Source organism: Monodelphis domestica, chromosome 4 (genome assembly GCF_027887165.1).
Source record: "Monodelphis domestica isolate mMonDom1 chromosome 4, mMonDom1.pri, whole genome shotgun sequence".
Lineage (NCBI taxonomy): Eukaryota > Metazoa > Chordata > Mammalia > Didelphimorphia > Didelphidae > Monodelphis > Monodelphis domestica.
This window is the reverse complement of record NC_077230.1, coordinates 124,032,486-124,060,151: the sequence shown is the minus strand read 5'-3', so window position 1 is coordinate 124,060,151 and position 27,666 is coordinate 124,032,486. Positions and strand designations below refer to the sequence as shown.

Sequence of the window (27,666 nt, the reverse complement as noted above, 5' to 3'; positions counted from 1 at the left end):
CAAACTCGAAATCCTTATGGTTTGAATGAATCTGATACTAGACAAACCCCCTCTGCCTTGTCGGCACCAAATATACCCCGTTCGGCAGGCTTTTGTTTGGTTTCAAAATAATGTCTTTATTTAAACCCAGTATTTGCAGCATGGTTAGTGAAATGCATAAACAAGTATGAGCTTTGGTTCGACTTCTCCCCAAAGAAACAGCCTTTCATCAGCTGTCAATCAACCCCTGCTGAGTTGTTTGATGCATTCACTGCTTTTTATATTCCTTAATGTGGCTTATGTATCTGCCAATAAATCTGAAATGCAGGTCAAAGAATATGTAGCTCAAGGAAATCCATAAAAGTAGTAGAGAAGCTCCACTAACTATATCAAATTGCCAAAAGCTGAGGTCATTTCCTCTTGCTAAAAATGTAGAGGTTCATAAATTATTTTTATCACCTCCAGAGCAAAGCAAACAGTTTTACACAGATGCTAAAGGGGCTGCATTTTTTTCTCCTCTAAGCTGAAGATATCATTTATGTTAACCCCTCGGCAAATGAATGGGTATTTTGTGTTTAACAAGATAAACATCTGAGTGTATTGGTGGTGAATCCACCACCAAAAAAAAAAAAGAAGAATGCCATCATGGACAGTGTAGACGTAGACGTGGTCTAGACGTGAAATTCTTAAGGGAAAGTGACAAAAACCTCTGACCTTCAAAACCAGGTTCCTTGCCCTCCTTTGATTACCTGGTTTCTTGTGAGGTTGATATTGTTGCCTTAAAGAGATATAAGGGGATGTTGGGCATGCAGAGACAGTAAAAATGAACAGCGAACATTCAGCAGAGAACTTTATAGAAAACACTACTGAATTAACTTACAGTACATTTGTTAAACATGAGCAGCTCTAATAATGACATTTCATTTAACAATGCCCTTTGTCTTTTCAGTTCATCAGTTACCTATTTCAGTAATGAACTGCAGTCATACCATTCTGATTTTCTCCTAATGTAAAGGCTGAGCTCACTTCACTGCCAGTGAAGCATGATGCTATTATTCAGTTCCTGGCTTAGGAAAAAAGCTATAGAATCTATCACCATTCTAATTGGCTAACAAATATTAAACCCTATGATTGTTAAGGGCACCCAGTGATTCTGTTTAGCTTTTGATGGGAATAAGTAAAATAAAAAAAGGGAAACGGTTTGAAAAAAGGTTAGTGTGTATACTTTATGAGCAGTAACCCAAGTATCCATTGAGAAAATATGAGCACACATTATATTTAATAGCTCAAGTGTTATCTTAATTCTTTATCAACAATTCATGCATATAGCTTAATACCAAATATTTTAGTTAGGATTAACAGTCTGTGAAACAGAAGGTTTAGCAAATGAGACACCAAATTTGTGCTACCTAGAGCACTAACAGGAGACTCATGCAAGCTTCTAGAAGGCTAAGCTGGGCATGACACATTCTTTTTCAGCCAAGTAGATGCAGGAAAATTTGGAAAACAGTACATCTAAGGGACGACTGATTGCTATTTCTGTGGGCAGGTAATGAAGCTTATGCCCAAACTGATTTTTTGTCTTCCTTTGCACTGGCTTCCTGAGAATGAAAGATAGGTCCTTTCCCTTTCCCCGTGGCACAGGGCACTGGAGACAGGGCACGGGGCTTGGGCTTTGTTGTTATTGTTTGGTTTGGTCTTGCTTTTTTTTTTTCCTTAAGAGCCCACCAAAATATCTCATTAGTAAAGGCCCAAGACTTGGCGCTCCATAATCTTTCCCCAGCTGAACCAGTGCTGCACAATTTACAATAGATCTTTGGAAAACTGCTCTTTACCGAGAGCTGCTGCATCTATAGATCTCTCTCAATTACCCACAGTAAATTTAGGCATTGTACAAGAGCAAATTTTACAGTCCATGAAGAGATGAAGCGAAATCTAGATGAAATTCATTGTGACAGATTCCCAGTTAGTGTTCTGATGTGTCTGTATTACAGAAGATAGACATTCTATTAGCATGGAAGCTCCCATAATGGACTGTGAATCATTTCAGGTAATAGAGATGCCAAGCAGAATGACTGAAAAGCACTATTGAATTCCATTAGAGCCCTTTGTTTTTAAATCAGTCATTTCTTGTGAATATCCAACTATATACTTCTTGACCCTCTCTCAGAGTGATAATTGTGAACTAATATGACAAAACATTAATCTGAGTTACTTGCACAATTAACACTTTGGTTCTGGGATTATTTTGGAGGCTCTTAAATGTAAATGCAGTCTCCTTTGGAGACCATGGCTCTTGCTACAAATATATGGTTTCAGACACGTGTGATTCCATGACTCCATCTTTGGTAATATTTCAGCATTACTAGAATTCATTCTCTAGTCACTCTGCATATAGTATTGAGAGTTTTTACCACTCTCCCCTTAAAGATTTTCTCTCATCCCTTCAAAGCCAAACTTCCAAAGGAAAGTCGCTAAAAAATAGGCAATATGACAAACATTTTCATTAGCCACATCACAAATAGATTCCCCCCTCTCCCTCATGTTTAAATGTGTAACTAATTGCTAATGAAATAAATAGGAAAATAACACCATATTTGGCTATATAAACAGCCCCACCTTAACTATCAATCACATATGCTATATCAGACTTGATAATTACTTGGATAATTAGTACAAGGTTTAGGTTTACTCTGTTTTGAAGCCTTCAGGATGTCAGTACAATTACCATTTGTACAGTAGAGCAAGTTATATGAATTATTCAATTACAATATGAACACGAAGAGCTTAGAATCGACAAACTAAGCCATGCACATTTCTTCATTCATTGCTTTTGATGCAAAGATCTCCATAAATAGCTTTTCATGAGATGGTGTTTTATTTGGCCAAAAGCACTCAGTTAAATACATATTCATCTATAGTTTAAAAAAGAAATCTCTTCCTGTGTCTGATCAGTCTTCTACGTGATTTGCAAGGCAGGAGGTGGGAGGGGGGGATTTTGAAAGAAGACTCCTGCATTCAGAACATAGCAACTTGAGTTGAATCTCTTCAATATTCTCACATAAATCCTCTGGGATGACTTTTAAAAGAGTCGACTTTACATCTTCTGTCTACGATCATCTATTTTCACATCATGGAGGAACAACATTATCCTTATATGCTGGAGAATCTGAGCCTACTGCCTGCATATGAGGTGTTCCTTAATGTTGTAATGACAGGTGTAAGATTAACTTTGTTAGGTGTCTAGCCACTCATGCAAACTAAATTAAATTAATGGAACAAATTTCTCTCATAATTAAGATAAAAATTCATGTCAGCTGTAACCTTGCTGTACACTAATTATATACAAATGATTTATCATCTGTTTCGCCCAGAATATTAATCCTCACCTCATTGATAACTGCAGCCAGTGTTAAGAGATGAGAGTTGATTAACTATGACAGATTGGGCAGCCACAACACTAAGTGCCTGAACAACCAGTGAAACCAATAAGACTCAAATAGCACTTCTTGTTTAAAAATGCATTCCCATGGAAACAGATGCATGTTTAATGAAGGATACTGAGATTATTTTCAATAATGACTGATATTGGAACAGTGGGCAGAGCTGATCAATAACAATTAACCACTTAGTCTGCTAAAGATGTGGTTATATAAAGCAGGTTATTTACACATTAGTAGGACTCTATTCCAAGACGAGTTATGCATAATGTCTTTATGTTTTATTATTGCTTTTTTTCCTTTCCCGGAAAGGGTTTCAGGGGCTGGGGATGGCATGGTGCCAAATGCCCTCCTGTCAGCTCTTAGCGCTTGATTATGAAGTGAGTGATTGATCTGGCCAACAGATCTGTGGATGCTCTGAAGATAGCTGCCAAATGTACCCAGGAAAGTCCAAGAGCAACTGTGACCATGAAACTAATATTACTTCATAGGGATTTGGTTTGGTGAAAACTTTACTGCCAAGGTATCATGTGTGTGCACGGAAAAACCTTTTGATCTTTCTGCCTTTGCTGTCTTATTTAACCTTAAAGATGCACAGAAGATATTTAAGAAAAACCCTCTGCTTTGGACTCCTGACATATATTGGAAAGGGTTTTTAATAACAAAAATTTAATAACAGATATAGCCTTCCAAGCTTTTTGGAAATTTGTGCTTTTATTTTGTTTTAATTCGAATCACCCCAGGAGCCAAGATCTTATAAAGCTAATTACTAATACAGAGTCCCAGAATCCCTGCCCTGACAGTCAGCTTGGAGAAATCCCAACTCCCTGGACCTAAAAGTGTTAATAAAAAGTGATTAGCTACTTAGACCAAGGCACATTATCATAATGCATTGTATTTTCCTTACAGGTTTTTATGAGCATTCTTATTTCTTCATGTGCAGAAAAACTGTTACCAAAGATGAAGCTTATACATTTTAGCTTCCATCATTGTTATAAGAGAATTAAGCTTTGAAAAAAAGGAGAATGCTTTGTTCTTCATACTTCTTGGCATCTTAGGACTTCAGACTTAAAAATCAAAAAGGAAAGAAAAACAACATATTTAGGTACCTACCATTTTCAACCTGATCCATTTTTCTTTTCATATCACAAATGCTCAAAGACTATATGATGAATTAGGCAAATACATAATTTCAACTCTACCATAAACTTGAACTATGAAAAAAAAACACATATGATTTTTCTCTTCTTGCCTTAGGGGAACACACATCCTCCCTGAACTTAATCAGAAACAGTGTATCACCAGGGCACTACACAACTACTAACGAAAGCACGTTTATGTGGCAGAACAAAAACAGATCATAAACAGTGCAAGTCATACGTGGCAAACAAAAATTGTCTAACATATTTCTATTGACAGGGAAACCAGAATGTCAAACTCATGAATGCTACTGGGCAATCTCAGTTCTGTTCCTTCATCACAGAGAATCCAACTAGAGATGGTGAAAAATCATAATGATTTTTCTTAAAGGAGTGGAGCAAGTGAGTGTGGGGAGAAGCAGAGTCCCATAAAAATGAAGCTTCAAAAAGAAAGCCCAGCCTCTGATAAGCCTCCAGCTGGAAATGGTGAATGGGATACCCAACACAAGCCTGGAGACAATAAGACTTTAATTGCTACAGATGAGGATATAAGGCTATAAGCCTATTAAACAGCATTTTCAGTGTATGGCTCCATTTCCTGATCTTATTGGACTTATTGAAATATCTGTCTATCTACTTCCTTCTTCCTGAATGCATTGTCCTCTTGCACCAAGCTTTTATATATATTTATATATATAATGTATGCATATATTTATATATTATATATACATATATTTCTTTACCACTGAACACACACACACACACACACACACACACACACACACACACACATATATATATTCCTTGACTGGTAGGGCAATAGAGATAGTTAAGTCTCCCTGCCTGGTCTGAACAACGTAATTGTTGAGCACAGGGTAAGAGAATCTGGGCTCTTGCTTCTTAAAATTAGGCTGAGGAATACAGACCAAATACTATTCTTTATGCATCCATCTTTAAAACAGATAAGGAGAGTAAAATGTGCAGCTAAGCTAATGAGGAAAGTGTGACAGAGTCATAGATACATTTTCTCACTTGCCTAATGAGCAAAGTGACAGACAGTGAAACAGTTCACACTTGAGTAATTTGCTAGTCATCAGCAACTGCAGTGGGTCTCCTAGTAGCACTTTGGTGGGGGGGGGGTGCAGTGTAGAGAGATACAATAACTAGAACTAGCTCTGTTGATAAGAATAAGTTATCATAGGAGAGAGACCTTGGGGTACACCCCCTAAAGAGATTTATTTTTTTAAAAGGCCCATTTTAAGTATCTCTAGCCTTATAGTCAATTAAAATAAAATTAAAACAAGGAAAAAATAAATCACATGCTACTCATCCAGGCCAGCTGCCCAAGGGGGCAGTGTGGGGTAAGGAGAAACAAGGAGAGGAGGATGGGAATTAGCTAATAGCCCCTTCCTGCCAGTGATTGCTGGATCTTAGATTGCCCTACACCATGTCTATGTTTCCCAGACATTTAGGCTTTCATTCATAAGGAAGGTAGGGATAGAGTGAGGGGAGGAAGAAGAGAGGCAAGGGATCTATTATCCCTGTTGACAGCCAGGATTCATCAGGGAGAGAAAAATAGCTTTTCTTCCTAAAATATTTAAACAATACTAAAAGTATTCAAGGTTTATGTTGTGAGAGACTTCATAAAGCTTCAGAATTAGTTTCCTTAACATCAGGTCAGTGCAATTAATTTCATTAAGCATTTATTAAGAACCTACTCTGTGTTAGGCAGTGATAGCAGTGGTATTAAGACTTTTAAATGTGATATTATTCCCATCTTCATGGAACTTACAGTCTAGTAGGCACTTGTTATAAATACACAAAATGAATAATAAAAAGTGATACATCTTAAACACATAAGAGAGGCAAAAAAAGAGAGAAATCTTTGATAATTGAAGTTAGAAGGAGCTAATTATTGATTTGGAATATCATGGGAAATTTCTAGTACTGTTGATCAGGAGCCCCTCTCTGGTATGCTTCCCATTATCCTTTAGCTAGGAGAACTCTATTCTTAGAGAAAAAGGTTTACTGAGAAGGGAGAACAAGAACAGAAGTTACAAAAACAATCTTCCTCCAACCCCCCAACAGAATAAACTCTTCACCTGTATATTTAAGTGTACAAGAATTGACTCAAATTGAAAAGTATAGGAGGTCAGACACATACATGTATATAGAGCACAGGGGTCCAGGGGGTACTTCCTGATTCTGGGCCCCAAAAGTAGTTTTCTGCCTTCCTGTGGTATTCATGAGGTTCCTCTTAGGTGTAAGCTCTTTTATGGAATGCCTTTTCTGGAGGCGATAAGCAGAACTTTCTCTCGCAAAGGGTCTTGATCCCCAAAGCTGCCATCATCCTCTGGTGACTATCTTTTCATCACTTTTCTCCAGTACTTCCTCCGTCATCAGCCACTACTTCTTTGGTGGACTCTGTTACTGATTCTGGCTGCCACTCACTGGCACCTCTGATGACTGGTAAGTCTCCTAGATACCTGAATTTTCAGAATATTCCTTCACCTAAGATCAGGAGAGAATAATAAAGAAACTGAGATGAAAGAGATACCGAGCGACTCAGTGGGAGAGAGGGCATCTCCCACCCAGGAGCCCAGACTACCTCCTTCACCACCAGGAAGGAAAAGAGACTAAGAGACCAGCATAGTCTCCTTTGCATTTTCACTTGGTTCTGGCTCAATACATCCTGAGCCATCAGTCCTGGCTGTCTGTCAATTAGAATACTTTTTGTCATTGTACAGTTCTGGCCCCAGAGTCATGCATGTTTAGAAACAGGTTCCCCCAAGTTCTATGTGTTAGGTTGAAATCAGGCAGGGAGTATTTGTGTGTGCTCCATAGAACCCTCTAGGAAGGTCAAATCAGAGTATACTTTAAGGCCTGATGTTTCATTGGTCTGCCTTCCCATCACACAGCTTAGTTCTCTCAACTATTCTTCATGGGACAGTCTTTTTTTTTTTAATCCTTATCTTCTGTCTTAGAATCAATACAATACTAAGTATTGGTTCCAAGACAGAAGACCAGTAAGGACAAAGCAATGGAAGTTAACTGACTTGCTCAGGGTCACACAGCTATGGTAGTATCTGAGGCAAGATTTGAATCTAGGACCTCCAATCTTTAGTCCTTGGGGCTCAATCCACTGAGCCATCTAACTGTGTTCTCCCATGTGACATGGTCTTTTATTTCTTCACTATCCTGGCAACCTTCATTTGGATTCATGACAGTTTTCCACATTTATGACACAGTTTTGTTTTGTTTTGTTTTGTTTGTAAAGCAACTGCTCTGAGACATGTTGCCTAAGACACTAGACGTTAAGAAACTTGCCCAGGGGTTTGTGGTCAGTGCATATCAGAGGTAGGACTAGAAACCAGGTCTTCCTGGCTTTCTCTACAGAAACAAACAAATTTAACTAAATAAAAAAACAACATTGGATTGATTCAACTGTTGATACAGTGGTGTGTTTGTATTCTCTTGCTGTTACACCGAATAATTAGACTGACTGATTTTTTCCCTGGTTTTGATATCATTTAGACCTAGCCTTAGAGTGGTTTTGAAAAAAAAATTCTAAATTATTTAGCATACTCTGCATTTTTTTATTCTGGCACTTTAATTAACACAGTATCTTCCAAAACATAGCGCTGATCCCAGCACTCCTCCTGAGAGTCTGTTTAATATATGCCAGGGCCACCTCTTTTTAGAGGTTCTTCACTTTATTCAAATTACTAATCATTTAGAGCATCACTAAAAGCCTTTCTCCCTTGTTCCCCATGCATGCTTAACCTAATTAACTATAAATGAGGAAAATGCTATCCACATTAAAAGAAAATGTTAACCTATAAATTATCCCACTCTTTCTGTTGAGGCCATGAATACCTTTTAGAAATTTTAAGTATAGTTGCGGTTTCTGGGTTCATATGCAGCCGATCCTCTGTACCATATTCATCTCCCCCCTCAGCATACACACAATCCTAAAAAAATTAAAAAGGAATTAAACTTTTGCCTCATCTGGTCTACCAACTCCCTTCTTTATATTTACATCACTGCCTTAAAATCCTAAAATTCCCTCCTTTATTTAAACAGCCTTATGGCACAAGAACAATAGGATGTTCACAAAATGTATTAAGGAGCCCTTAGGAGTCAGAGAATAAGTCTAGGTAAAGTAGAACCCTTTTTCTACCAGCCTATGAAGAGGAGACCTAATAGATACTCCATTCTTGCAGGGTAGCGTCTCCTGAAGCCATAAAGAGAATAGAAAACTCACCTTATGCAGTTTCTTCCCAAGAAAACATCTCCCCTATTGGCTAGTCATAGTGTGTCCTCCTCTCTTACTCCATCTGAAATGAAACTCTCCAATAAGACTCAGTTGCTTTAGGGCACACATCCCCTGTTAGATGGCAATGGGTCAGTAGCTTCTCTGCAATTTTTTAGACTAGAAGAGTCTCCCTGAGTTCTAAGAGGCTAAGTGACTTGCCCAGAGCCATGGTTAGTAGAGAACAGAGAGAAGACTTGAATCTGGATCTTCTTGACTTTGAGGCTAGTGCTCTAGTCACTACATCACACTTCCTTTGTTGTTCAGTTGTTTAAGTTATATTGGACTCTTTGTGAGGCCATTTAGGGATTTCTTGGCAAAGATACTGGAGTGGTTTGCCATTTCCCTCTCCAGTTCATTTGACAGATGAGGAAACTGAGGTAGACAGGGCTAAATAAATTACCTAGGATCACACAAGTGTTTGAGGTTGGATTTGAACTCAGGAAGTCTTCCTGACTCCAGGTCTAGCACTCTATTTACTGCGCCACTTCAATATTTATGTTTTTTTTTTTTTTAGAAGAGTACTATTATGGGGCAGCTAGATAACCTAGTCAAGAGAGCACTGGGCCTGAAGGCAGGAGGACCTGGGTTCAAATCTGACCTTACACACTTTCTACTGTGTCACCCTGGGCAAGGCACTCAACCCTAATGTCCTAGCTCTTGCCACTCATATCTTAGAATTAATACTAAGAGAGAAAGTAGCAGTTAAAAAAATAGAGGAGTACTATTACAAGAGATGAATTATTAGCTTTGTAGAGTAAATGCTGCACATGCCACCAGGTTAAGATATATATGTCTCCAAGGGATGTCTAAATAAATACACAGGCAGGTTGAGGGGAGACTTTGATAGGTATTTCTGGAAAATTACTTCATCCTTTCTAAGGGAGACCTTAGTGATGGTGATTCCTGCAGGACAAGGGACTCTCTGTTCTCCTCTGAGGGAGGGGTACCGGATTAAAATGCTACTGCTACTAAAACTTTCTACTCCTCCCTGCCAGCATTGCTGGTCTGGGGTCATGATTGGTTCAGGAAAAGAAAGCCGTTTCATGGCCACTTCTGTCAAATAGGGGGAAAGTAGCTCTTGACTTACACCCATCCATTTGGTCCTCTTTCACCAAATGTTGGTAACACAGAAGACTATCACGAATATCCAGGAGATCTATCTCTATAAGCAGACAGTAGAAATGAAGAAGTTGCAGACTAGAACACGCCAGAAAATAGAGTGAATGAGATTTCCTGCTGGGAAGCTGATAGTTCAGCTTAAAAATGAAAGGACCTATCCAGGGCTATGCTGGAGCTAGCTCAAACTGCCTCAGAGAGCTGATGGTTAAATTTTCAATGTGAGCATTTACCCCTTGGATATGAGCAACCACTAAAAATCAAGGCTTGATTTATTTTTGGGTGGACTTTCTAGATTTAAGAAAGTGATGGATAAAATGTTAATCTAGCGTGTTAAACTTAAAAGTGTGTCATGCTTATATTTTTTTTCTAGAGAATCAGTTTTTAAACATTTGCCAACACATGCAAAGCTCTCCTACCAACTCTTTCCCTCAGGCAGGGATTCAGCATTTTCTCCTTTAATTAGCATCACGCAAAGTACTCCAGGCTTATCTCGATGTAACCCTGGTTACATCATATTCCACTAATACCTTAGCACTCTTTGAGAAGGAAGGAAGAAGGTGGTAAACATAAAATTCTTCTTAAATGCATATCCCCTTGCCTTGCTTTACCTTGAGAAACATCCATCTAGGTGAAACTTTGGTTGGGGGACCTAAGAAAGCCTGGAGGCCAAATGAAAGCACTAGATGTCAGAGGAGGAGGAATATTACCAAAGAGTGCCATCTACAGAATCTCCTATTTCACAACTGCCAGCCTTGATGCTTGCAAGACCATCATGCTCTCAGGTGATCTAAGGTGAGCATCTTTGAGGTTTACAGTCACTGAAATCCCTGGAGGACCTTTAATTTCTCAAGTCAGGACTAAGGTAGAGGCAGTCTCAGAAAGATCTCCTAGTTAGGGCCAGCTAGGTGGCTCAGTGGATAGAAAGCCAGGCCTAGAGATGGGAAATCCTGAGGTCAAATCTGGCCCCAGACACTACTCTTTCCTTATTTATTAAAAAAATTTTAAATTTATTGTATTTTTATATTCTATATAATATTAATGATAATATATAGTAATGTAATATCAACAAAAATAAAAATTTAAAATATAAAATTTTATCATAATAATACATATATTTTGTATTATTTCATAATATCATAATTTATTAATATTATATTAATACTATTTTTATCCCAAGACACTTCTCAGCTGTGTGACCCGGGGAAAGTCTGTTAACCCCAGCCTAGCCCTTACTACTCTTAGGATCAATATCAAATTGGTACTTAGTATCAATTCTAAGACAGAAGGTAAGGGTTTTTGGTTTTTTAATCTCCTAGTCTTGACAAAAACCCAGCATCTCTCCAGAGCTATTTTGAACTATGGGGCAGTATGTAAGCAGTGAGTTTCCACAGTATATCAGCATAATGATCATGAGCTGCTGTTCCCACTCTGGGCTCTGTATTGTTGGCAAAAGCAGTGACTATTGTAATTACCCTGTGAAAGGCTTATGTCCATACTTTCATTAACGTGATCCACTTTTAATTAAATATTTACACTAATTGATTGGCTCCCTGACATAGTTTAAAACAGCTGATAATTCAAATACCAAAAAATTGCTTTTTATTTTTTGGAATACTTTTTTTCTTTCTGGCAATAATAGTAATTAGTAATAAATAGTAATTACCTTACTAATTATATTCTCCGTAACTCATTTACTGAGATGCCCTTCATCCTTGCTTTTAACAAAGAAAAACATGAAAGGAAGTATTGTGAAGTAGATAGAACCTGGCTTCAGAGTAAGTAATAGCTAGAGTCATCTTCTACGTCCATCACATGCAAGCAATGTGATGCTTCACAATTTATTTAGCCTTGTGCTACCCTAGGCAACTCTCTGAAACTAAGTTTCAGAGCAGGTGTGAGCTTTATTGATAGAAGGAATGTCTTCATTGATATTCTCTACACCAATGAAATCATTGGCACCAACGTTGTTCCAGATTTTTGTTGCCACAAATAGTGCTACTATGAATATTTTGGAATGTAGGGGATGATTACAGCTACCACTGAACTCCTCGGGACATTTGCCTGGTAGTATAATTGTTGAGTCAAATATTATGAATAGTTTAGTGATTTTTCTCCCAAATTTCCAAATTATTTTTCAAAATGGATGGACTAACTTATAGCTATATAAATGTTGTGTCAATGTGCCTATCTTCCCACAGCTCCTCCTTAAAAAAACTGTTATGCATAGCTGACTAATAAAGTAACCAAGTCTGATAACATATGCAACATTCTGTTCTTATGGCCTCCATCTCTCTCTGGTACTTTATAATCTTTGACAAAAATTATGAGTATGAGATAAAATATCAGTTTTATTTTAATTTATATTTCACTTGTTACTTATAATCTGAAGGATTTAAGATATGGTTGTTCATATTTTACATTTGTTCTTTAGAAAATTATGTATACACCTTTACAATTTACCTACTGGGGAGAATAGCTCTTGGTATTATTTTGCTATCAACTTCCTAAATATCAGCATTATGTGTTTATTATCAAAGATTTTGATGCAAAGATGTTTTCCTTACAGAATTTTTCTTCTTGTTCTAAAAGCATTGATTTTGTTTGGATGAAAGAATTTTAATGTTTTTATAATAACAAATGTCCCATCTTCCCCTAGTCACAAATCTAGGAAAAACATTATTCTGTTTCCCTCTATTTTTTAGTGGTGTGACATTTTAGTTCTAGATTACTTTTCTATTTTGTGGTTATTATAAAGAAGCATGTGGTATAAGATACTGATACAAACATTTTCTGCCAAACTTCTTTCCAGTTTTCCCAAACGTTCTTATCAAATAGGGAGTTCTTCTCTCAGTGGTTTATGTCCTTGGACTTATTGGATTTGGAATTATTGAATTCTACTGCTTCTTCAGCTTGCTTGTCTAGTCTTTTCCATTGATCAACTTGGTCATTTTTTAAACCAGTGACAGTGTTGGTAGATGTCAAAATCTTTGACAGTCTAAGACAATCAGTTTTCTCTGAATAATCTACAAGTATAAAATCAAGACCATATTGAAAAAATTCTCATCTGTTTGGGCCTGCTTTGGGATGCTCTACCAGGCAGATTTTAGCTCAAAATAAAGGACATTCTAACAATAAATAATCCAAAAAAGTGGAATAACCTTTCCCACAAGATAGTAAATTCTCTGTAATTATTAGCATTCAAACAGAAACTAGACAAATAAGGGAATTTTTAGAAGAAAGTTGTATATCAGGGATGGTTGGACCACACAGATGCTCCATTTCTAGAATTCTTTGATTTTGGTTCTGACTGAAAGGAAGAAAATGGGGGGAGGGGGATGATATGGTCAGTTACCTCCTGAGATGGTAATTTGTGTATATTATTTTGGAAATATTTTGTATGATAAATTAAAGTACCTATTTGATGAAATTGAACCTATGAAACCAAAAATAATGGCCACTCAGTGACTTTATGTCACCACTGTAATTCCCTCTCAAACAGAAGACTCCATTCTTCAACTGAAATCATTCTTTCTATCTGACGCCTACCATATAGCCAAAAAAAATTACTGTTGAGCTCAATAACATATACTTTACTTAGATGATAAGAATTTGGGTTCCTACTATATACTACCATTTAAGGGCAATAATATGCCCCATATATCAAAACATGAAAATGAATTCCATTCCCTCTTGCTTTTTTTTTTCAACATTTTGCTTTTTATGATATAATTAATTTATCCTTTTCTATCTGCTCCTCCCTTTCTGCTTACAAATAAGCAAATGCTTTGACAATTTATGGAAACTTTTTTCAATTGACGTAGAAATGCAGAAGAAATCATTTGTCATTTGGTTATATGAGTATATGATTGGGGTTTTGGTTTTAAAAGATCATTCTATTACAAAAATGAATAATAGGGAAATGGGATTTAAGTGATAATATATGTATAACCCAATGAAATTGCTTGTCAATTCTGTCAATTCTGGGAGTGGGAAGAGAAGAAGGGAGGGAGACAGCAAGAATGTAACCATGGAAAAAATTTTTCATGTAACCATGGAAAAAAATTTTTAAAGGAAAAAAATAATAAATTTCAGTCAAAGATTAGTGAAAGCAAAGATGTAATTTCTTTTTCCATTGTAGGTTCATAGAATCCCCAGAAATCTATCCATTTACTCCTTTTAGGTTCATGGACTCCAAGTTATACACCCCTGATCTAGTCCATATCCTTAGTTTTACATATGAGAAAATAGTCTAAAAGAGGGGAAGTAACTTACACAAGGTTATACAGGTAGTTAATAATTAATTTGGGCTTAAAATCCAGGATCTCAGGCTCAAAATCCAGCACTATTTATCTTCCTTGATTCCTTTGCCTTTTTTAGTTTTCAGTATCTAATCAGTCACTAAACTATATAGAATCTTTCTTCATATAGTCTCTTTACACTTTCTTTTCCACTCCCTTTGCTAGCTTAAGTATTTATTACTTGTGCTTAAACTACTGGTAGTTTTCCAACTAGTCTGTTACCTGTGTATTCTCTCACACCAGGTTAATTTTTAAAGCAGTTTTTCTCATTGGGTGAGGCCAGGGCATGAGACTAAAGGTAGGTAGAGGCTAAAGAGATTACCTGATATGTCAAAGCTTCCTGCACTGAGGTGGGGGTGGGGGGGAGGGCAGTGGCCAGGAAGGTCTGATGAAATTCGGGGCCAGAAGCAACCTGTGAAATGTCAATCAGCAGAATGCACCTTGCAGAGCTGAGAGCCCAGAGATAAAAATTGATATCTCGAGTAAAAGGAGTATCAAAACATAGATCAAGGACAGGATCCTACCATGAATTGAGATAGGGATGTGATGCCAACATAAGCAAAATTTTGTCCATTTATTCTACTTAACAATCTGTGGACAGTTGTCTCTTTTTATTTCCTGTTGTATGGAACGAGGCTGGTCTCATCCTTCAAAGTCCTCTAATTTCACAGCAGATGGACATTTCCTGCTAACACTTGCACAATTCTCCTTGGCAATTAACTATTTCTAAGTAGTAGCAAACATCTCTCACTACCTTTTACTTTATAGTTAAGTGCTTTTACATACATTTATTCATTTTCTACACAAAACAATTCAATGATGTCAGTGTAGGAACTACTTTAATCACCCTTTTCTAAGGGAGGAAACAGGAGGAACTTTCTAAAAGTCCTATGGCTATTAAATAGTGGTGTGTGGTAGAGCTCATCTAGCCCTGAGTATTTTTTACTTCTACTTTTTACTACAATTTTATGATTATGATTTCTGGACCATTTCATAAATACTAGCTACAACAATGCGTAAAATACTGAACAAAAAGGCTCAAGTTAAAGTTAATGTTTACTTTACTTACAGAAGGCTTAAGAGGCTGGAGTAGAGACTGGCTCATGAAAGTTAGAAAGCTGTCTGGTATTTAGGCCAGGGACAACTCATGGTGTCTTTCTTCCTTGTTAGTCCCTTTTGAGCTAATGGCTCCCCATGTGGAGAAGTGAGCCAACCAACCCCTGGGAAGTTTCTCAGAGGACAGATAAAATCTCAATTTCCATGAGAACAGAAACAACAACTAAAACAAAACAAAACAAAACAAAAAAAAATACCCCTACATTCTGTCTCAGAATCTATACTGTGTATTGGTTCCAAGGCAGAAGAATGATAAAGGTTAGGCAGTGGGGATTAAAGTGAATTGCCCAGGATTGTACAGATATGACATATCTGAGGTCTGATTTGAACCCAGAATCTCCCATCTGTAGGGACTCAATCCACTGAACCCCCTAGCTACTCCCAAACCAACAAATTGTTAAAGTCAGCCATGAGAAAAGACTCTCCTTGCTTCTTTTCTTTTATCCTTCATCCTCTCAACCAAAAATAAAGCTCAAAGCTTCCAACACATAGATCTGGGAGTAGAGATAACAGATAACACTTTGCTTCTCCATCAATGGAGGCCTTTCTTCACTCAATAAAGTAAGGAGAACTAGTGAAATGTCACTGAGACATGTGAGAGATGGAGAATATGAAAGGGGAAAAGGAAGAGGATCTTAGAAGTTATATATCTCCACAAGCTGATCTAGCACTGCAAATAATTGGCTAGTAAATTAATTAAAGAAATGTAAATTAAAACACCTCAGAGGTACTGACCTATCAGCCTGGCTAGTGTGGTAGAAAAAGAAAATGACAAACAATGGGGGTGATGTGGAAAAATAGGGACACTAATGCATCATTAGTGAACTGATCGAGTCATTTTGGAGAGCAGTTTAGAACTATGCCCAAAAGGATATAAAACTACATACCCTTTGACCCAGCAATACTAGTAGATCTGTGTTCCAAAGAGATTAAAAAAAAACAGGAAAGGAAAAGGACCTACACCTACAAAAATATTTATAGCAGTTCTTTTTGTGGTGACAAAGAATTGGAAACTGAAGGTATGCTCATCAGTGGGGAATGGCTGAACAAGTTGTGGTACATGAAGATTTATGGAATATTATTAAGGCATGACAAGCAGGATGATTTCAGAAAAACCTGGGAGAATCTACATGAACTTAAGCAAGGTGAAATGGGCAGAACCAGTAGAACATTATACTCAGTAATAAAAATATTGACAATGATCATTTGTGAATTACTTAGCTATTCTGAGCAACACAGTGATCCCAATAATTCCATAGGACTTACAATGAAAAATGCTATCTATGTCCAGAGAAAGACCTGATGAAGTCTGAATGAAGACTGAAATGAATTTTTTTCACTTTTTTATTCTTGGTTTGTTTGTTTTGCCTACATTTTGTTTTGCAACACAGCTAATATGGAAATGTTATGCATGACTGTATTTGAATAATTTTATAAAACTGCTTGCCTTCTCAATGAAGGGTAAGGGGAGAAGGAGAAAGACAACATAAACTTAAAAAAAATTTAATGGTTGTTAGAAATGCTTACTTACATGTAATTGAGAAAAATTTAATGAAAATTGAAAAAGAAAAAGAAAAGAACTGAGCATTGTGGGATAAAAATGCAGGCTTATTGGCTTGACATTCAAGACCTTCCATACCTTGGCTCCAATCTACCTTTTCAGACTTTTTTCAATGTTGTTTTCATTTTTCTGTACTGATTGAACTTCTAGCCATTCCTTGATGCTATCCTACTCTCTCCAACATCCAAGAAGGCTGTGCTGCCTAGAGTAAATATCTAACACATTTCAATTTCTTCCTCTTTAGATCCTTTGTCTCCTTCAAGGTCCACTTTAGGATTCAGCTACTCCATGAAGCCTTCCTAAACACCTCCAGCTAAAATGAGTCCATGCCTCCTAAAGTTTTTCATATCATATTGTCTGAATCTCTCTTCATCTGCTGCAATTTGGTAGAGAGGAAGAAGTGCCAGTTCTGGGGTCAGAATACTTGGGTTCACATCCCACTGCTGATGCTCCCCAGATTTATGATCTGATCTTGGGCAAGTCACTTCACTTACATAGTACTCAGCTTCCTCACCTGTAAAATGAGGAGGTTGGACTCTGGAGTCCCTTCCAGCACTAGATCTAAGATCCAATGATCATTATGTCTTCCTTATCTGTGTAAAGACCCATCCTTATCATTAAATTGTAAGCTTAATGAGTAGAATGCTCTCATTTTTCTCTTCTGTATTCTGAACATCTGGAGTAATGTCCTTGCCTAGTAAATGTTTATCATACTTTTATTGAACTTAATTAAATAACACTAATAGAAAACTTCCATTTTTAATAAACTGTAGATATGAGGTTAATGATATTGGAAGTAAAATTAAGTACAATTTACTTTAATGACTTCAAAATATGCCCAGCTAAGGTGAGAAATACAGTGTAATTTTCATCTTAAAACACACAGATGCTTATGTGGGATGCTATATGTCATTTATTAAGGATCATACATCAAACTGTCAAGAAATCTAGCCATTTTTATTTTCCTTTCTTCCTGACCCAATTCTCTCCAGATCCCTGTGCCATGCCAGGATGGGTAAGCCAAGAAAAACAATAGATTAGGCCCTGAGTGGGTGTACATATCTTTGACTAAACTATTTAAGATCATACCTTGAATAAGTCTTTAGAAATTTCCCATGTGTCCAGGCTTGTCTCTCCCATGGTAGTTTTGCTTTCACATAAGCAGAGGGGGAAAATAACCCTTCACATCACAGGCAATGAGGCCATTTGTTGTATCTGAGGATGATGGGAATCCATGTTTAGAGCCAGACAAATTGTGAAGTCAGTCAACTTTATACTCTGATTTCTGCTCTCCTGCTACCTGAATCTGGTTTGTGATGGAAGAAACCTTTAGGGATAAAGTCAGCTAAGGTGTAACAGAGAATTAGCATGCTCCAGGCACTGTGCTAAATTCTGGGGATTCCAAGAAGGGCAGAAGCACAACTCCTGCCCTCAAAGGGCTCATATTCCAATGAGAGAGATCCCATGGACACAGCTGTGTACATACAAAATACATACAGAAGGTTATCTGAGGAGGGAAGGCACAAGCAGGAAAGACCTCCTGATCAATGTGGGATTTGAGATGAATCTCAAAGGGTCAGAGAACTGAAACCTTAGTTACCGTCTACTCCCCCATTCCCATCACTGCCCACATACATATTTTAACAGTAGGTAATATTGATGTAACACCTTGTAGTTTACAAAGCCCTTTGCAACAGGGCAGTGAGGCAGCAGGCAGATTAGAGCACCAAGCTTGGAATTGAGAGGATCTGGATTCAAATTTTACCTCAGATACTTCCCAGTTGTGTGGTGCTGGCCAAGACACTCTATCCCAATCACCTAGCTCTTGCCACTCTTCTGCCTTATCATACATAGTAGCTATTGGTTCTAAAACAGAAGGTAAAGGTTAAGAAAACAAAGCCCTTTGCACACATTCCTATGTTTAATAGTCAAGATATATAAAGAAGTGATTATAACTAATATTTCCCCCCCCCCCATTTTACAGATGAAGAAATTGGGGCCCAAAGAGGTCAAGAGACTTGTTCCCAGCTAGTGAGTAGCAGAAATGAAGTTAGAAATAGTCTTTAGGCTCCCAGTTCACTATTCTTTTTACTTCCTCGGGCTGCTCTTTGCACCGCACCATATGATTGGCTAAAACTACATGTGCTCCTTTTCTCAGGGGCATTTATATTTTATAAAGAAAATTCTGGGAAGAGGAAAGTATACAAAATAATTGAATGAATTACTAATAATGAAATTTCAGCAGAGAAGTTATTTTGTGGGGGAGGTGGAAGCAGAGACTGATCTTCCCAGCAGTTCCTCATTTCAAATCCCTCAAGTTATACCACAAAGGCGATCAATCACCTAAGTATAGAACAGATCCTGTTTTGAGCTGCTTAACCACTAGCAGTTGGCTTTCTTACATCCTGTGTCACTGTGGACCCAAAGGGTGGAGGCTGGTTTCATCACTTTTTGGACAGGAGCCTAAATCCATCAGTATAATAACTAGTGGGTTTTTAATGAGGCTAGATGGTTAGCTTGGCATGCAACCCTCCAATTAAAGGGCACGCTGCTGCCAGGAATGTAGGACAGGAAACAGAGCAACACAGCATTGGTCTATTGTGGGGTCATCACATGTTTTCTGATGATATTGCATCAGCTCAAGACAACTTTAAAATAGAATGGAGCCTTATGCCAATACATTCAAAGGGCTGAAGACTATCTTCTCCTTTGTGGTATTGGTCCATTCTACCAATCTGTAGCTTAGAGAGAGCCCTCTTTAAGGTTTTGGGGAAGGGAGTCCCTGTTCTTTTGCCATTCTTGGTGTCCAAGAAAAGGAAATCAATTTATCTAGGTTTCTTAGCCTAAGGAGATTTCACCAGGAACAGTGCTCAATGAAGATTTGTTGTAAATTCCCTGCCCTTTTATCCAGCCATAGAACTGCTGGGTTTGTACCCCAAAGAGATAATAAGGAAAAATACATGTACAAGAATATTCGTAGCTGCACTCTTTGTGGTGGCCAAAAATTGGATAATGAGGGGATGCCCTTCAACTGGGGAATGGCTGAACAAATTGTGGTATCTGTTGGTGATGGAATAGTATTGTGCTCAAAGGAATAATAAAGTGGAGGAATTCCATGAGAACTGGAACGGCCTCCAGGAAGTGATGCAGAGCAAGAGGAGCAGAACCAGGAGAACATTGTACACAGAGACTGATATACTGTGGTACAATCGAATGTAACGGACTTCTCTATTGGTGGCAATGCAGTGATCCTGAACAACTCGGAGGGATCTACGAGAAAAACCACTATCCACATTCAGAGGAAAAACTGTGGGAGTAGAAATACAGAAGAAAAAGAATTGCTTGATCACATGGGTAGAGGGGATATGACTAGGGATAGAGACTCTAAATGATCAACCTGGTGCAATTATCAAAAATATGGAAATAGGTCTTGATCAATGACAAATATAAAACCCAGTGAAATTGAGCATTGGCTATGGGAGGGAGAGGGAGGAGGGGAGGGGAAGAACATAAATCATGTAACTATGGAAAATTTTTCTTAATTCACCGAATAAATAAAATTTAAAAAATAAAATAAATAAAATAAAGATTTTTTGTGCAACTGGAGTCAACAACCCAAAGTAACTCACTTTTCCCTCCAAACTCGTGTTCCTGTTCTGAGTTTATTGATTTTCCTTAGGGACACAATCATCCTTCTAGGCATCTGGGTTCCCAACTTCAGAGTCACCCTTGCCTCCTCACTCCCTCACTGCTGCCAAGTCTAATGAATACCACCTCCACAGTATCTCTCAGATCTGTCTCATACCTCTATTCATACTGCAACTAACCTAATTTGGCCCTCATCACTTCTCAGCTGCACTATTGCAACAACTTCTAAATTATCTCCCTGCCTCCATTCTCTTCCTTCCAATCTATGGCTCCATACAGCTGCCAAACTGATATTCCTGAAACACAGGTGTGACTTACTCTCTGACTTAAACAGTCCCAGTGATTCCCTGTTATCTCTAGGATCAGATATAAACTACTCTGGCATTTAAGACCTTTAACAATCTCATTGCCGCCTATCTTTTTTGGATTATTATATAGTACTTCCATTTTGTGACCATTGACCCATTTTTGACACAAAATAAATAGAGCATTTCCATGCATTGGTATAGGCTGTCTCCCATTCCTAAAAGGCACTTCTGCCTCACTTCTTAGCATCCCTGTTATTCAGTTGTTTTAGCCACATTCCATTCCTCGTGACCCCATTTGGAATTTTCTTGGCAAAGATACTGGAGTGATTTGCCATTTTCTTCTCCAGCTCATTTTGCAGATGAGGAAACTGAGGCAAACAGGGTTAAGGGACTTGCATAGGGTCATGCAGGGAGTAAATGTCTGAGGCTTAGATTTGAACTCTGTCCTTGAACTTGAGGTTATAATTTGCCATAGCAAATGAGGAGACGTCTTCTGAAATCATAAAATTACTTGGCAAATAGCCATCTATTTATTCAACACTGATTAGTTTAGTATGACCAATGATAGTTAAAATGCTGATTTTATTTAGATAATCTTTTCTGATTCTATTTAAATCGTGATAATGCCTTTGTTGATATTGTTATTTAGTAATTTTAATTGTGTCTGACTCTTCATGACCCAATTTGGGGTTTTCTTGGCTGAAGTGGTTTGCCATTTCCTTTCCCAGCTCATTTTAAAGATGAGGAACTGAGGCAAACAGGGTTAAGTGACTTGCCCAAGGTCACTCAGCTAGTAAGTGCCTAAGGCCAGATTTTAACTCAGGAAAATGAGTCTTCCTGACTCCAGGCCTGGTACAAATACAAGCAAAAGACTTCCTCTTCCCTCTGGGAGCTTATATTCCAATGGGGAGACAATGCAGAAAAAGAAGCTGAAAAGGTGGGGAAAGAGAAATGGAGAAGCCAGAAGGAATGGCTGGTCTGGGAACCTTTCTTTAGTGAAAACTTTTGGGGGGCCAAGAAGGCTGAGGAATGTGGAGCACTTCTGGAATATCAGTTCCAAGGTTGATGGGATCTTTGGGGATGAATAGATTTTTACAGCATGGTAGAGAAATGAGGAGTATAGCTTTGTGAGAAAAAAATAAAAAGATTTAGAAAGAGAGAATACAGAACCCCAGGTCCAAAGCCCATGGTTATGAATTTGTTTCCCACACTTTCCAATTCCATCCCACTCTTCTTGCAGGGGAGGGGCATTGATTTCTACCAATCAGGTGAGAATCTCCTGCCATTGGGCTTTGGGAGTGAGGTTAAAAACAAAGTAAGATTTTGGAGACTATGAATATCAACATATCATTACACAAACAGTTCTCATGAGTAAAGTATTTATATTAGGGGGCCCACTTGGAATTTTTATGTAATTCATTTGGTATTATGAATTATAGGCCTAATGTGGTTTCTCATTTTAAAATAATAACTCATATTTACAAAATTCTTTTAAGTGTACAAAGTACTTTAAATACTTTTTTCACTTTAACTTTACAACAACCCTTTTTTTTTTACAACAACCCTTTGAAATAGGCACCTTGGGTATTATTATTCCTATTATAAAACTGAAGAAATTAAGGCCCAGAAAGTTTAAGTGACTTCTCCATGTTCAAGCAGTAAGTTTCAGAGGTAGAATTTGAATTCAGGTCTTTCTGATTCCAGGTCCAACATACTAGCTACTGTGTCACATAACCTATCTTATTTAAGTTTTTTGTACCTATTTTGTCTTATATAATATCAATACTTCGATGTAATAAATATATATATATATATTCTTTAAAAAGCATTTTAGTGGACACATTGGTATGGTTTGAGGTTGGTGGTAGTGAGTGAGGTGGTTGCCCTGGTGATCAAGTTAGGGTGAAAGTCACCCATAATGGTTCCAGGGATGGAATCTCAATGATGGCCTAAGTAGTCAGGAAGTTACCAACAATACAGCTCTCCCTCCCCGGATTCCTTAATTTCTTAGCAATGAGATTCTGATACACCATGAAATTCCCTGGACACCAGACATATTTGTATAGAAAAGGGGAAAATCATATTCCAAAGTCAAAAGTAAATCTTTTTTTTTGGATTATTCATATTACCACTCTATTCTATTTTCCTGGATAAATGAGAAGTAACTATATTTTTCATTTGGCAGCCATGTGACTAGTTGAAGGAATCAAGAAGCCCTCCGCCCCCCAAGCCTCACAATGTTCAAAGGGAATAACCTTGGGTCAGGGAGGACTACATCATTGGTGAAATTGACATCTTGCCTTAATTGATTTTTAATGGGGGAACCCCAAATCCCTCTGGGAAAATGCCTGCAATGATATCATTGGGAGCTCAGAGGAAAATATTATGTTCTAACCTTTTAAAAATTAATCCAGCTATTAGCTATGATCCCAACTGTATTTCATACTGGCCATAATCTGAAAGGTAGGATTATTAAACCAAGACAAATGTAGTGTCATAAGCAAATGTCATGCCATAGATTTACCTACCAACAAGACTTTGGCATGGTTCAGGTCAGAGGTTAATTAAAGACATCTAAAGGTCATTTTGTGATTATGTGAGAGCAAGGCTTTAATAGGGCATCAGTCCGACACCCACTGACAGAAGATTTATACCAGCGGTGATGACACTGCTAGGAATACTGCTGATAAAAAGAGCCTCGATATTGGACTGAACAGAATGATGAATGGAGCACATATCTCCTCACACTTCTCATTATAACCTCTTTCACTCTTGGTGGCACTTAGCAGCACTTAGCAGCATTTATTTACTGTGGTTTGAAGGTGTAGGACAGCCGAACAGTATATCTAATACTTTTAAATGTAGACTTGTGATATAAAAATGAAACAAGAGATAAGATTAGCCCTTTGAATAATTGCACAGCTTTTCTTCCAAGATTCTATTCACTAGTGCTAACATTATTTTTCCCCCTAATGTTCTAGTATGTGAGCAGTTCAAGAAAATTAATTGTCTGAGGCAGAAGGTCAAAGGAAAAAAATTACTGATAAGCATTAAACTTGCTATAAAATACCACTTGAACACATTTTGCCTTCTACAGCTTTCAGAAAGGGAAGAAAAGATAATATAGGAAAAATATATAAACATTCTTTTCCCCCATACTCTGTATGGGTCTGCTTGTCTTAAGTGTTATTTTTTTTTTTGTGGATTGTGTTAGGGAGAAGATCAAAGAAGTCAGCCAAAAAAAATCAAATATGAACAAAGCAAAACAAAATACTACCACAATTCCGCACCCCCCCCAAAGCAAATGTAAAGAAAAACTAAGACCTGATGAATAGCATTTACTTCACGAAGAAACTCCTTTTCAAGATGTTATATATTTATCAAACCACTAGAGTGTAAAGTCTATGAATAAGTCCTATCATCACTCAGCCAGTAGGCACAATAAAAATTATAACTACAGAAAATTGTCAGTATTACAAGAGGTTAGTTCTACAGCTTCAAAATATCTGCTGGTGATTTCACAATGGAAAATCAGAATCTTTCTGCTTGGGCCATCAACCAAGGATGGAGCAATGTGAGATCATGTCCCATTTAACCCTAAGCTTCACACACACACACACACACACACACACACACACACACACACACACACACACGATGAGTCAACTTTAATAAGAGTGGTACCCTGGAATATGGTACCACAGAGAAGAGACATTCTTTCTTAATTGAGTGTTTCTTGTGTAAGTCACTGGCCTAGTCTATATAAACTGTAATATTTGCTATTTGCTGATCCAATCAGGCTGCATATACAGTGGCAGAGGGCAGCAATGAGCTCAGAAATACTCATCTCATTATGTGTGGGTCATGAAGACACCCTCTGGGGAACTAAACATAACAAATGATTCTTTTGAGGCTGATTGACTCACACCTGTCCAGACACTGAAACAAGAAAAGTCTTCTTTTTCTCTCTTTCTCTTTCTTTTTCTGTTCCTCTTTCTCTCTCTCTCCTTCCTTCCTTCCTTCCTTCCTTCCTTCCTTCCTTCCTTCCTTCCTTCCTTCCTTCCTTCCTTCCTTCCTTCCTTCCTTCCTTCCTTCCTTCCTTCCTTCCTTCCTTCCTTCCTTCCTTCCTTTCTTTCTTTCTTTCTTTCTTTCTTTCTTTCTTTCTTTCTTTCTTTCTTTCTTTCTTTCTTTCTTTCTTTCTTTCTTTCTTTCTTTCTTTCTTTCTTTCTTTCTTTCTTTCTCTCTCTCTCTCTCTCTCTCTCTCTTTCTTTCTTTCTTTCTTTCTTTCTTTCTTTCTTTCTTTCTTTCTTCTTTCCTTCCTCTTCTTTCCTTCCTTCCTTTCTTTTTTTGAAAAACAAGCAAGTTATAATAGACACCTTTTCAATCTCTTTTAGTTTGGGGGTTTAATTTGCACCATCAAATGTGAGCTGGAAAATTTCCTGAAAATATAAAATGACCTGGAGCAAGCCACTCACTCATCCTCTCAAGTCAAAGTTGGTAATCAAGAATGCTAATGTCATTTAGGCTATTGCTGTGATCCTTAAATATAGAAGCCTACTCAGAAGGTTTGCATGATTTATACTGACCAGTCCCTTTACATCTATCAGAACACACTGCCACAAAATTCTTCTATTTAGCCATCCTGATTGACCATTAAGATGACCACTATAAAATCATATCGATCAGTTTTGGTCATTCCATAATCTATTTTCTAGAACATATATAACACCCAACAAGCTTATTTTCTGTCTGCTTCAATTGTTTGGGAAGATGGATGTGAAAAATATTTATGGTCTGGCAGACATTTTTGATCGTTTTTATAAAACACACCACTCTGTCCACTTTGAAAATTTTGAAATAAACCCATCACACAACCTGCATCATCTCTGTACCACTCAAAAAAACCCAAAAAACTTGACCAAAAGATCCTGTAACAGGTGTTCCTGTGAGAAATATTTGTTCTAACGGAGGACCCTGAATGATGTGCTCTTTTAAATCGATTCATGAATAAGTATTTTTTTTCAACTATTGTGTGTAAAGATACCAAGAAGTATAAGATGGGCCACTACACTGAAAGAATTAGGTTTTTTAGGAATATAGTGAGTAGAGCCTTTGGATGGAATGGGCAGTTCTTATAAAGCAATAGTGGGAGATAAGACTGAAAGGGTAGTTTTCTACTGATACCATCAGAGTGAGCAAGAATCATTTCAAAACGCAGCCATTGAAAGATTAAATGGTTCTCTCATGAGGCGGGCATTCAGGACCTTTCTAGGTTGATAATGCCCCTTCAGAATCTTTTGCTTTTCACCAATAGCACTTTTTGGTCAAAATAACTTTTGGAGAAACAGCATTCCAGACCCCAGAACGTTTTGCTGCCTTTCTATGTGATTAATACAACTAAATAGCATCTTGTGTAACCATTGTTTACATTTCTTAGAATTCTGGTTCCTTTTTGAGTCATTGAATAAAAAGATAGCTATTAGGTACTTTCCTTGCATCAGGCACTGTGCTGGGATTCAAGCACAAAAGCAAAGGCAGGTCCTGCCCATAAGGAGCTTATTTTCTAATAGAGTCCTAAACAGTGAAGAGGGAAGAACTCTTTGGCTTGGAAAATTAAAAGGTTAGATTGATGCTGGGAAAGGAAAACTAAAGCAAGTTTTGAACTTTCTGCCAATCAGGTGGAACAAGCAGTAGTTGGAATGTTAGAGAGAAGATATTGACAAGAATGACAGTTGGTGGGGGGAGGGGCAACTGGGAGTGGCAGTTGGTCTTGTGATGAGTACTGGCCCTGGAACTGGAAGGATCCTCTCTCCCTGTCTCTGGATAGAAGTGCCTCTATTCCTGAATTTCCCAACTGTGTGCTCTACCTGGATCCCTGGGATCATGTTCATCGGACAAAAGGACTTAAGGGAAGCAGTTTGGACTGTAAGGCCAGTTTTTAGGGGCATCAGCCCGAAGAGACAGGCCCAACCAGCTCTGAAAGTCAGAACTGTTATTGCTGCTTGCTGTCTACTGCTAAGACTTTGAACTTAAGAAAACCAGCACAGATTAATATAGTCAGGAATAAAAGAAACCCTCCACCAGCCTGTGGGGCCTAGCCTTAACTCAAAAGCTGAGAGAGACTCAAACCCAATCTAGGAAAATGCCTCTTCCCTCTTCCCTGATACCTCCCAATCCAAACTTGTTATTAAAATTTATCTTTATTTAAATAACTGCATTTAGATAAGAAGACTATCATTTCAGGAGACATAGAGGGAGCTGAACCTAAGGACAGCTATTCAACCCTAAACTGTCCTTACTGGACCCCTGCTGGGCAACTAAGTCTGGGGGGGGGGTGCTTATCCCTTAGGAGGGTCTGTGCTTACCTGCTCTGAGGTATCTTCCACATCAATCCAATAGAGAAGATGTCCCCTTGGGCTATAAATATTACAATGCAAAATAAATATTTATTGACTCACCACCTGATATCCTTACAGGAACAACAACAGAGTTTATCTGATCATGATTCTAGAACTATAGGTGGGAAAGAGGGACAGGACACACCTGGAAAGGCTATAGAGAAGATGACTGGGGAGAAAGGAGTGAAGTGAAAACATGTTTGGGGTCTATCTCAAATCACGGACTGAGTGAGGCAATCACCAACTAGAAGATGAAGTCCCAGGGCAGAAAGTACATATAGGAAAAGAATAAACCCCCAGGAAACGATGTCTGTTCTGATGGTATGGCAGTTGATAAGACTTTCA

General features: G+C 37.8%; 1 long non-coding RNA gene across 1 annotated transcript; it reads right to left on the bottom strand.

Annotated features, from left to right (window-relative positions):
• Positions 1-4,114: 4,114 nt before the first annotated feature.
• LOC103104181 (uncharacterized) lies at positions 4,115-27,342 on the bottom strand. The gene is made up of 5 exons (XR_467376.3): positions 27,289-27,342; positions 15,360-18,182; positions 8,435-8,529; positions 6,723-7,069; positions 4,115-4,486 (listed from the first exon to the last, which is right to left on the bottom strand). It is a non-coding gene; the product is annotated as an uncharacterized LOC103104181 (long non-coding RNA).
• Between the last annotated feature and the right edge of the window lie 324 nt (positions 27,343-27,666).